We start from the raw sequence: 13,531 nt of genomic DNA on the forward strand, positions 1-13,531 counted from the left end.
GCAGCCCTAGGACGCACAACCATATTATCTATTCATTGCCTCCCTATTTATACCCAGAGAGAAGCCTTCTTTGCCCCTCTTTCTGAATCATCAGCTCCTGCTTAAGGCATGACAAGAGCATCTGAGCAGTGAATGCTAGAGCACATGCCCATGCACTAGGTATAGGGAAGGCTGGGAAGTGGGGATCTGGCATTTTCTGTTTCTGCAGGCTTTCAGCGAAACTTATACATTGTGATATTCCTGTAGCATAGGAAAAAGTTCCGATGGGGGAAACCAGAAGAGTGACACATGCAATACAGATTTTATAATTATGAACATTAAGAGGGGAATCAGCAGTTAGTGTAATGGCTAAGTCACTGGACTCCCAGGTAGTTGACTGCAGTCCGAGTCCTGGACCTGGTGGCTTAAACTCACACCGGGTGCATGTGCGTGTGTGCCCAAGATCCCAAGAGGAGAATGGAGGAGAAGGGATTGCGGCATGGCCATACCCCCTGGAGGGTGATTTCTCACTTTCTGTCTCTCTGTCTCTCTCTGTCTTTCTGGCGAGCACATGCGTACTTTAGTAAAAACCTCTCCAAAAGAAAGAAAGAAGGAAGGAAGGAAGGAAGGAAGGAAGGAAGGAAGGAAGGAAGAAAAAGAAAGAAAGAAAGAAAGAAAGAAAGAAAGAAAGAAAGAGAAAATAAAATTAGAGGAGTACATAATATGCCATTATGTTGATGCTCTTACTAAAAATGGGTGTGAGGAGGGCCATTTCCAAATTGCTGTTGTTTTACATGGTGATGTATGTATGTCTGAAACGTTTCACCCAGCTTTCCAAGGTGGCTGTGATTTCAACAAACAAAGACAGAGTGGGGGCATTCTAGGTAGTTAGAATGGCATGCAGATGTTATAGATAAGAATGCATAAATCATGGTCAAAACATGAAAAATAGCCATTATCAGTGTTCTACTTAGAAGCCAGTGAATCCTTCTGCTGTGTCAGGCTGTGGGCTAGCCCTGCACTGCATGTGCCTTTCTAATTAAATGCTGGAGCAATGCTATGAGACAACTGCCATATTGTTTCTGTTTTATTGATGAGAAAACTATAGCTCAGAAAGGCTATGTACTTTATCCAAGGTTACACAGCTAGAAGTGGTAGAATTTATAGCTTGAATTCTCTTAGCCAGCTGTGATGAAATGGTCTCACACAATAAAACTAGCAAATCTAATTTAGTCACAGTTTAGGGTACAAGTTGGATATTGAAGAAAGACAAACTAAAAGAGGTATATTGATGAAAAACTGTGGAGGATGTTTAAATGTCATGTGAAAAGTTTTGAACTTCATTTAATGGGGACTACCATGCTTTTGTGTTCTGAGTAGCAGAGTGATACATTCAAAGTGTTACTTTGGAATGGTAATCAGGTGGCATATAGAATTATTGGAAAGAGAGATACTGGAATTAAGGAGTTTGGTTAAGGAGATAAATTACCATTGCTAAGGTAACAAGAGTCTGAAATGTTGTCAAGAGATTGAAATAGAGAAATCGTGAATTTGAAAGACATTTCCAAGTTAACTTAAAAGAATTCAGTAACCCACTGAATATGGGTTACAGAGAAGGTTATGTAAGACCACAGAAAGAGAGATGATGTAAGTATAGACTCACAGAATACATACACAGTAGCCCCCTGAACAGTAAATCCAAATAGCATTTCATCTAAAACATCAAAAGGGAGACACCTAACAAGAATCTACATTTCAGATCTGAGTGACTAGAAGAGTATGATATCATAAAAAGTGCTGTAGTTGTTACAAGTAGAGAGTATTTAAATGGGAGATTATCGATCTGACTTTAGTCATGTTGATTTTGAGGTGGAAATCAAATACTTCAAGTACTCAGAACTGTAAGTTGAGAGGAGAATGAAACTGTAGTTGTAGATTTGTTTTTCCTCTGATCAGAGATAATATTGTAGTTGAAGTCATTGGCTACGTATTTGGCAGAGGGAAAGGCTTGAAGAGGATGACATGGAGGCTGGAACTCAGGTGCACCAAAGGAAGGGAGGGAGGGAGAAGATGCAAGGAGGGACGCAAGGGTAGCAGTGTTCTATCACAATGGGATGCAGATAAGATTGACTAGACTTGGGTATCTGGAATATTCCAGTTTTGTCCTTGATGAGTTTGTACCCGTCCTCAGTCTCCATGTGTGAAAATCTATACCACAGAAACAAAACGAAGTAGGGAAGCAGTTCACTGCTAGGCAGCTGTGGCACCAACCTCATGAAGAATTACAGGGGCCAGATGCAGCTGCTTAGAGACTCCCACCTGCCTGTCCTGCGTAAGCCTCATTAGCGCAGAACCAGAGCAGGATAAAAGGCACTTTGCTGGGCCTTCTTCCGGGAGTTACATCCAGACCTCCTTAGTGCCTTTGCTACGCAGAAGGGAGCGACTCAGAGGCCATGCTAGTAGAGGGACTCTGTCCGTTGGCGTAGCAGTCGATAGGTACTTTCTCTCTCCTCGTAGATGGAACGGGACATAGAATGGCTATGATTGTCTCCTCATAGTTAAAGAGGACAGGTAGACAGTCAAATAACAAAGAGGCTTGTGGAAGAAAAAAAGAGGAGCTTAGAGAAAGAAAGATGACTAGAAATGTTAAATTCTGTGTAAAGACAGGAAAGTGAAAAATGGATAAAAGTTATTTCATAAGTTTTAGGTGCTTACTAATGTAGTGCCCTTCCAAAGGGGGGGGTATGGTAGAAAAATGAATTTAAACCAAACTGACAACTGAAGATTTAGTAGGAAAGCAGGAGATAGGATTAATGTAGAGTACAATTGGAATGATAAAAAGAATCTGAGATATGGGTCAACACTTCAGGGGTATGGCCAGCCTGAGAAGGGAGTAGTTGTTGCTATTTATTGCTTGAAAGAAAAGGAGAAAGGCATAGAGAAGGATGCAGCTAGGGTAAAAAGGTCAACTGTGCAAAATCCATATTTACTGAAGATTCTAGAGCACTTCAGGAAGGCTGGAATTAGAAAAGGAAACATCACTAAAATACTTCAAAAAAAGGAAAATGTTCAAACACTTTCAAATAGAATCAGTCTGTAAAGACGAATGAGCAAGAATAGCTCAGGTAATTTAACGAAGAAAGACAGGTATAGGCAAATTCAGGTGAGGGTAAAGAAGAAAAAAGGTGGCTGACCAGATGAAAGGCTTTATAGAAGGAGAAAACTCAACATGTTAGCAGCTGATTTTTTTTTTTTTTAATAGTATCTGAGAATTAGGGGTCAGAAAGCAAAGATCCAAAGAAACACATTGAGGAAATGTTAGATGCAATAGAGGACATCAAATATGGTGTAGAAAGTGGCTGAAAAGGTTCCTTGGGAAGAGGCCTTTTTTTTTTCCCCCCCTTGCGGCATTTTGAACTAGAGAAAATGAAGTCTTCAGCAAGTTAGAGAGGCTTGGCCAGGGAAGCCAGAGAGATTACAGCTGTCAACACTGGGGATTATTTAAAGCACTGGAAAGGAAAAAGCTCTGCAGGGGAAAAAAGAGAGAGAGAAAGAAAAAGGGAAGAATAAGTTAATTGCCAAGACATAGAAAAGAAACAAATGTTTCTGGAAATTGTTCAGACTCAGAAGTAAAAAAAAGCCTATTTAGGCTGAGTATTTATGACCACCCCCTTCACCTGGTGAAATCCTAACTCCCAGTGGGATATTGTGGCATTAGGAGGTTTCAGGTGAGGGTAAAGAAGAAAAAAGGTGGCTGACCAGATGAAAGGCTTTATAGAAGGAGAAAACTCAACATGTTAGCAGCTGATTTTTTTTTTTTTTTAATAGTATCTGAGAATTAGGGGTCAGAAAGCAAAGATCCAAAGAAACACATTGAGGAAATGTTAGATGCAATAGAGGACATCAAATATGGTGTAGAAAGTGGCTGAAAAGGTTCCTTGGGAAGAGGCCTTTTTTTTTTCCCCCCCTTGCGGCATTTTGAACTAGAGAAAATGAAGTCTTCAGCAAGTTAGAGAGGCTTGGCCAGGGAAGCCAGAGAGATTACAGCTGTCAACACTGGGGATTATTTAAAGCACTGGAAAGGAAAAAGCTCTGCAGGGGAAAAAAAGAGAGAGAGAGAAAGAAAAAGGGAAGAATAAGTTAATTGCCAAGACATAGAAAAGAAACAAATGTTTCTGGAAATTGTTCAGACTCAGAAGTAAAAAAAAGCCTATTTAGGCTGAGTATTTATGACCACCCCCTTCACCTGGTGAAATCCTAACTCCCAGTGGGATATTGTGGCATTAGGAGGTGGAGCCTTTGTGAGGTCATTAGGTCATGAGGGTAGAGCCTGGTGAATGGCATTAGGGCCCTTATTAAAAAAAAAAAAAAAGAAAAGAAAAAAGAAAAAAGAAAAGAAAAAGGCCCAGAGAATGGTCTAGCTTTCTAGCTTTCTTCTCACATGTAAAGATAAACAAGATGACGGCAGTGTGCATCCTGGCAGAGGGCCCTCACCAGAATCCAACCATGCTTGCACCCAGGTGGGAGAGACAACAGGATGCAAATTGCAATAGAGGGGTTAAAGCAAGCTTCACTGAGCAAGGCGTGTGTGAGTTGTGAGGGACATTTACAAGGAGGTCATAAAACGAACCAGTATGGAAGTGCAACGATGGGCCATACCACTTGGCCTGAACATGGGAAAGGAGATGGTCTCGTTCAGGAAAGGCTTCCCAGCCTGGGTGATATTAAATTCGAAAGACTGTCAGAGAACTGGCATATGGGGAGAATAGCCAGGGCAATGCTTTAGCTTTGTTTTTAAAAGAGGCAGTAAGATGTACCTGAATGTGCCCTCCTAAAACAAAACCTAGTGTAAAAACAGAAAAAGCCCCCTCTGCTTAAAAAAAAACAAAAAAAAAAAACCGCATGCTTAAGACAAATGATCCTCTAAATGCTTCTCTCCTTTAATGAAAATAAAAACTGTGGTTCACAGTGTTTTCTATATTACGTTTCTTAAAACTGTGGCTACCTTACCAAGTGTGTGATTTACTGGCATTATTAGAAAGAGATTGGTTTTCTGATTGAGCTCTCTCTTGATAGGCACTTGCTGTGAGAGAGGCAGCAGGGCCTGGCTTGGCTCGAGGTACTTTTGCTAGGGAATCAGAGGGCTGTCTGTTGTAATTCACAGAATTGCTGCTGTATGAAGATACAGGAAGAAGAAAGGCCTTCCACTGAGGCACAGAGGGGCTCTTAGAGGATCCATGCCAGAACTGGCCAGTCTTTCAATTCATTTCAAAATGCTCACAGCTTCCCATGACAGAGAAGGTTATGTAAGACTGCAGAAAGATAGCCAATGTCAGTGTAGAATAACTGAATACATACCTTGTAGCCCCCTGAATGATGAATTCAAATTTTACTTAATCAGAAGGGTCAGCTAGCCAGGTCTAGAAACCTTTTGGGTTGTTACAATTTGTTGGGGAAAAGCTCCCCTAGTGTGTAAGGGTCAGGGATGCTGCTGAACTGCCTGGAGGGCACAGTAGAGCCCCCACCACAAAGAATTATCTGGTCCATAATGTCAGTCCTGCTGAGGTTAGGACCTCCTGGGACTGTGCATGGAATTTTAGCTAGGAAAGCAGAGTCCGAGACCTGAGATAGGCGACGGTCTGTGGAATGTGGTATAATCACTAAGTCTTAGGACTCCGTGAGGGGGGAAAAGTATTGGAGTTGGAGAGCAGAGATGAGATGGAAATAGATGGGGATGCCTGAAACTGGGACTGAGGGAGGAACGTGGGAGTATTCCAATTGTTGATATTGACAAAGGATGTTTACTTGTCACACACAACATGTGTATTCCAACACAGTTTTATGACCTTTGTTGACCACTGTGGGCCTGTTTTGTGATCTGCAGAAATTGGATATTTTCCTCATTTTCCTGTTAAAAATATTGAGATAGTGTGTGTATGCTCATTACATTCTGCCACCGCATATACAGTAAATGCTCAGTATATGTTAGACATTATTACTATTATGAAGATTAGCTAGATGATTGTGGTAATCTGCAATATTGTCACATAAGGGGAAAGAAAGGACAAAAAAAATTAGCTGAAATACTTTTCCTGGACACTCAGCATTCCTCTTAGCACTACTATCACATCTGCAGGTAATTATATTGCTAATGCCTATTTTTAGTGATGAAATTGTATTTATATTTTCAAAGTTAAGAATGTACAAGGGATTTTTTTAAGCTCTAGGAGGAGATGATTTGGTGAAATTATTTCCTAGAAAGTTTTTTCCAAAGCTTTTATAGAGGACTAAATGAGGCATTTCTTTTCTCATTTTTAACCTTACAAAATAGATAGGTTCTTATTTCCCAGATCTTCCTTATAAGGGAATGCTCTTAAATTTAAACTATATATAGAAAATACATTCCAAGGAAGTTTCTATATGTCATTTGAATTATTGGTCTCTCAATACTGCTTCTTACTTCTCTTCTCAGTGGCAAAATTGTACTTAACACCAGTAGAGTAGTGTAACACCTTACCTTTTCTATACTCATGCAGTAGTATTAGAATATCTTCTAGTTTCTTGCCATGATATTTTCTGTATGCTCTATTTGGGCATTTTGTTCTGATATATAAGGGATAACTATAATTTTTCCTGCTTATTTTTTTAGAGAGTGATTTTTTTTGCTATAGGGAACATACGTTCACCACAGAGACAGAGACAGAAAGCAAGAACTCATCCCCGGGGGGAATGGCCATACTGCAATCCTTCTCCGTTCTCTTGGGATTTTGGCCACTCACGTGCACGCACCTGGCATGAGTTTTCAGTCTCTGGGTTTGGAATTTAAACTGTGGTCTGCCATGTGGGAGTCCAGCAATGTAACCATTACTCCATCTGCTGGTCACAATTTTTCTTACCCTATTGATATTTCTCAGGTTGACTTTTAGGTGAAGTTTTTCTTCCAGTGTTCTATGTTTCCAAATATAGTGAAGCTCTTCTAAAAAATAAAATCAGGGTCCCTAAGAAAGACCAAATTAAGAGCAGATCAGCAAAATTAACAATAAGTGCGTGTTGGAAGTGACTGTCCTGATGGTTCTCTACCTTATATACAGTCTCTCTTCCTAAGACATACTTCATCTTTTGGACCACCCTCCTGCTTTCATTTTCATTCACTGGATTAAAAAATTCTTCAACAAAAGGTTTTATGTTATTCATGATATAAATTACATGTGTGCATGATACAGAGAGGAAAAGAAAAAAGCATCCTTGACAAGATTTTCTCATGCTGTGATCTCCCTTCCCCTGCCCTCCAGCTTGTCAGAATCTTGGGCACATATCCAGTGTTCTTCAGGCTAACCCAAGGATTTGAACCAGTGTTAGCCTTGTAGCTTTCAGCACTGCAGTTCAGTGACCAACTAGGCCACAATGTTGGGGCAAAAATACTTTTTGATATCTGTCAGTACTGAAATTCCATACTACATTACAATTGCCAGGTATGGTCTTTCTCTTTTACAACATGCCATTTCTTGAAAGAGGAGGAACTGTGTTCTATTCATAATTTCACTGCCACCCATAAACTCTACCCCAAGCACAACGTGTGGCATGAAATAGACATTCAAAAAATACCTTATGAATGAATAAGTAATAAGCATGTATAAAGTACTTGTTTTACTCTAGGTACTGTGATGAGTTCTAAGGATTCAAAAACACAGACTCTGTAGGCATTTGTAGCCTACTGAGAACAGAAGATAGTCAAATCCAGGATAGTCAAATCCAGAAGAGACTGGCCCCTTATCAACAGTCACGTTTATGGACAAATGGAGGGCAAGATAGTGGAGGAAGGGCAGGAGGAAAAAAACCTTACAATATCCTTGGATAGTTCAAGGAGACTAGTCCAGTTCTCAAAGGAAACCTGCATGAGTGTGCACAGTTGGCTTTGTGGATTAGTAAAACATGATTACAGTGGATTCCTAAATCCAATTTGAACTTTATGATAATCTAGCATACAATAAACTATCTCTAAGTAGAAGAGCCTCCCAAGAAATAAACAGTTAAAACAATCATAGACCTTTGCTTTTACTTCTTAGAGAAAGCAAATTATTAATTGCTTACATAAAAATGGAGTTGTGGGGCCAGCAGGTGGCATGGTGGTTGAGGCACTGGACCTCCCACATTGCTACCGATGGTTCAAATCCCAGACCTGGTGAAAAAGCACAATGAATATGTGTGTATATAATGTGTGTATATATGTATATACATATATGTGTACATATGTATATATAGCTAGTGTCAGATCATTCCTTAAAGCAGCCTGACAGGGTCTTTGCTTGAAAATATTTTGTTGGAGCCAGCAAGTGGCATAGTGGTAGTGGTGCTGGACTCCCACATAACTTACCATGGTTCAAGGTCTGGACCTGGCAGCTTGAAACCCACACCAGGTGTGTGTGTGTGCATGCCTAAAATCTCAAGAGGAGAAGGGATGGCAGTGTGGCCAACCACCTGTGGGGGGGATGTGATTTCTCACTTTGTCTCTGTGTCTCTGGCAAGCACATACACCCTAGAGCAAAAATCTCTCAAAATATATATTTTGTCAACATGTAGCTTGAATTGCTGTATGAATTTGAAAAGCACAAATCACTTATCTTCCAAAACATTCTGTGATCAGGCTTTGTACTACCACAGCCTCACTTGTTTCCTGGCTGATTGGTCTGCATTCGGGCTTTACTTTGCTCTGAGTTGAAAGCATTGCTTTCTCCATTTGGGGTTGTAAGCAAGCCAGTGGTTGATGTGAAATCAGAAGTTCCAAACCCTATTTAAAATTCAAATCCTCTAGTTCTTCAAGTGCTTAACATTTTTATACACAGGATCATGGATAAAATAGCTCAAATTGTTCAGTTCAAAGCAACTACAACTGGAAACATCGCATGCATCAGTTTTTGCTGAAGATGAACATTGAGAATAAGAAACATCACCAGCAGTCTCAACTGTTTTTTCAGAATATGGAAGCTGAGATTATATAGCATATGCCAGGATAGAGCTTGCCTAATTAAAATGGATGAGAAATGCTATCCCAATAAATCAGATAATACCTTAGCGTCACAACGTATCAGGTAGTTAACAGTAACATTTTCCCTTGCCTGCTTATTTTTATGTAGTAATTTAACTACTTAGAACTGCAGTTATATTATACAGCCTTTGACTGATAGGATCCTAAATGTGGCCGCTTTGTAGCTGTCTGTCCACAATTATGTTCACATTTATATGTAAAACCTGGTAGTGTGATTCCCATGATGCCAAGTTCTCCTCTACTTAGGAACAGACTATAGAACAATTCATATATGAAAGCAGGATTCTAAAATACTCATGAAACTGTGTCACCATATGCAAGAAAGGGTGCTGTTGTCTAAGCAAATTATCTCACAGTTAATATCCTTTTTCCAGACATGAGAACAATAGAATCTTCTAGATTATTGAAGAGGTAACGAAGTAGGCATTTTCTTTTCAGGTTTGACAGTTTGGCACATTCTCTGTCTGATATATAACTGTATATTTGGCACCTTAACAGCTGCAGTCTTGGTTATGTTTTCTGCTTGAGATTAGATTGAGAATTTTTATTTAATCAAATCTGCAAAGAACTTCTTATATTACCAAAATGTCAACCTCAAGCCTGAGTCATAGTATGACCTGCCTTTGTGAAAGTATTAGAATTAACCACTTAGGGTTTATGAAATAACTTTGAAACTTTATAAACTAATTTATAATTATTTTTAAAGTGTTTTTTTTTTAATTATAAATTAATGACAAAATGTTTCCTCATCCAGAAGCCAGGATTTAATATGATACCAGTATGGTTTTCTCTGGCAAGCTAATAGATTATTATTTGAAATAACATTATTAATAGAAATAGATCTTTGGAAACTTTTCTCATGTGCTTATACAAACCTCTGGGAACTAAACAATATCCTTAAGGTTTGGTTCAAAATTTAACCAAATATAAACAAAGGCACAGTTTGAACATTTTTTTTTCTTTTTTTGGAGAGGTTTTTGCTGTAGGGTGCATGTGCTCACCAGAGAGAGACAGAGACAGAAAGCGAGAAATCACTCCCCAGGGGGGATGGCCATGCCGCAATCCCTTCTCCTCTATTCTCTTCTCAGGATCTTGGGCATGCATGCACAAGTGCCCAGCATGAGTTTCAAGCCACAGGTCCAGGACTTGAACCTCAGTCGACTACATGGGTGTCCACCAACATAGCCATTACGCTAACTGCTGGTCCCCTTGAAAATATTTTTAAAGGAAGTGATAAAGGTGAGAAATAAATTCAAGAAAATCCTGCAAGCAATACAGAAAATAAGAATGATCAAGTAAATGAGAAAGTATACTGTATTTTTTAAAAAGTAGCAATAAGGATCCAACAGGTGATGTGGTGGTTAAGGCCCTGGACTCCCACATGGCCAACTAAGATCAAGTCTCAGACCTGGTAGCTTACTTTCTCTCTTTCTGGTTGAGTGCACATACCCTATAGAAAATTTGAAATAATAATAAATTTTTAAAAAGTGACGAAAAAAGAAGGAAAACAGAGAAAGAGGAAAAACTATGGCCTAAACAACCAGTCCTAGAACCAAAAGATAGTAACATGGTATGCATGTGCAGGGACTGAAAGAATGAAGGAGTTACATTGGAGAAATACATGGATGATGCTGAATTAAGAATTAGACAACAAGGAATAAAATAATAATGGCATAAATATAGTAAAGAGACCAAGAGAAAGTCTGAGAAGTATTCACTGGTAGATGTCATTCTTCACTGTTGTAATAATCACCTTCAGTGGTGGGGGCTGGGCTAAACAGCATGTTGGTTGGGCAGCTGGATTCCACATGGCCGACTGTGTGGCTCAAGTCTAAGACCCCATGGCTTGCCAGGCACACCAGGCATGTATGTGTGCCTAAAACCCTGAGAAGAGAATGGAGGAGAAGGAATTACAGTGTGGCCATCCACTCTAGGGAGTGCTTTTTCACTTTCCCTCTCTGTCACTGTCTGGTAAGTGCACGTGCATTATAGCCAAAATAAAGAAAAGAAAAAAGGAAATTTTCTAAGGATGAGGTCAGTGGGTAGCATGGTGGATACGGACTCTGGATTCCCACATGGTCGACTGCAGTTTGAGTCCCGGACCTGGTGGCTTGCTTTCTCACTGCCCCTCTCCCTCTCTTTCTCTCTGATCAAATTGAAAATAAAGTTAAATAATTCTCAAAATTCTTTTCTAAGGAAAACAGGAAACAATATACCTATTGTCAAGTATTGAGACTGAGGGAGGTCTTTGCAAATGGGAAGGAATTGAACAATTTTATTTATAATAACAAAATAGATGTAAGGTGGTTTTGACAGACTACATAAGCAAATTAGGACACAGAAAAAAACGGAGGTAGGAAGATGTAGCAATGTACAAAATGCATGCTTTATATACTTTTACACTTGCAAGGATAGAGGAGGATGCTGGGCTTTGTAGTAGCCAATTCAAAGCCAGGGAACAGTTTGCACCCAAATAAAATCACATAAATGTAAATTCACTGATCTGAACACAGTCACTGATCTGTCAGATCCTTGGGTCTTGATTAAAATGGGTTCCTAGACTGAATTGGTCTGAGAAGTATTTCATGATGGGCAAAGTATTTTTATAAGCAAAACGAGAAATAGCAATTGACTGTTTTAAAAAATAATTAGAATAATAAAAATAATGATTGGGGAAAACATAGAAAAGATATTGAATGTTGAAGTGGGGAGATTAATGTCTCTGTACTGACGGACATGCATGGCATTCCCTTTTGAAAAAACAATGTAATACACTGTAAAGTTATATGTAATCCAATGTAATATAAAGAAGATTATGATGATGATAATAAAAAATTAAAAAAATAAAAAAAAATGGGTTCCTAGCATAGGGCCTGGCACATAGTAGATGTTCCATAGCATTGTTGATGCAATGGATGAAAAATATACAGGCATAGTAAGATAAGGCTTTATAAGTGGCAGATTTTTTTCCCTTTAAATGCTTAGCAAATTGGGGTTATTTTCCATATCATGTGTAATAACTCACATCTTTTATTGTAAAATTCCAATCGAAGAACATTTGTAAGATAATCAGCTGTGTATACAACTTGGCATGTGCTGTGGATCAAGGTATTTGATGGTTTCGGAGAACAAGCTGCCCCTGATTGGAGCCGCCTTCACTCAACCAACTAGGAAATTAGTATTGTGGGGGTAGGGCATAAAAATGAGATGTAGTTTCTTGTGTATGACTACTTCTTGGCCACCTAGAGCTATGGAAGAGCCTTTGGTCTCTCTTTCTATAACAGCAGTAGATCAATTCAGAGTCATAAGGTAAGCAGGGCATTGTATGGAAATTGTGAGCAAAAGTTTTTGTATATTTGAAATTTGGGGGGCAGAGGATACATAGGTTTCACCTTTGAAAGGAATGTAGGATTCAGGAAAATTTTAAGAATCTAAGAGTTTCATGATTAATAAACTTGTTTCAGAGTGTAATGGACTATTTTATTTTCAATGATAAAAAACTGAATTGAGGGATCAACAGATGGTGTAATGGTCACTGGACTCCCACGTAGTCAACCATGGTTTGAGTCTCAGACCCAGGCGGTGGAAAACACACACCGGGCGCACTTGTATACCAGGTGTGTGTGTGTGCCCAAGATGCCAAGAAGGGAATGGAAAAGGGATTGCTGTGTGGCCGTCCCTCCTGGGAAGTAATTTCTCACTTTGTCTCTCTGTCTCTCTCTCTCTCTCTGGTAAGCACACATGCCTATGGCAAAAATCTCTCTTACCAGACAGTGACAGAGAGGGAAAGTGAGAAAGCAGTTCCTAGGGTGGATGACCACACTGCAATCCCTTCTCCTCCATTCTCTTCTCTGGATTTTAGGCACACATACATGCCTGGTGTGCCTTGCCAGCCATGGGGGAATCCAGCTGCCCAACCAACATGCTGTTTAGCCCAGCCCTACCACTTAGGTACAAGCTCAGCAAGTATCCTGGCTTCATTTTACAGTGGCACATTTTAACTTCCTATGGATCTGAGACTTCTTTACTGAAATGGTGGGGGTCTGTACTGTATATAATGTGAACTTCTGAGGATGCACATGTTTCTAAATCAGACAGCTACTCTGCACATGGGCAGAAAATGATCATAGGCAAAGTTAGACCTAAATTTTCAGGGTGACTCTACTAAATCCATTCAAGACAGCCTTATGCTCAGAAGGCTATTTTATGAGATCAGCTTTTGAATACTGATCAATTTTGCTAACAAATCATTTTAAAAGCCTAGCAATGTCAATGACGTTTTTGCTTAAATATTCGCTAATGATGAAGGCCCAAACAAAAACCCCAGATTTTAGATGTGGTATGTAGGCTTTCATTCCAGTTTGTTTTTGTCTTGTCTTGTTTAGATACCAATCTTTTAAATTCTTGCATTTTAGTAAGAAAGCTACCTTTTTATGGATGTTAGCAGTTTATTGACCTAATATTTGTAAATGATCTGTTCGGGCAGGCAAGATTATGTAATGCAGT

This window comes from Tupaia chinensis, unplaced genomic scaffold (assembly GCF_000334495.1).
Source record: "Tupaia chinensis unplaced genomic scaffold, TupChi_1.0 Scaffold000255_1, whole genome shotgun sequence".
Classification (NCBI taxonomy): Eukaryota; Metazoa; Chordata; class Mammalia; order Scandentia; family Tupaiidae; genus Tupaia; species Tupaia belangeri.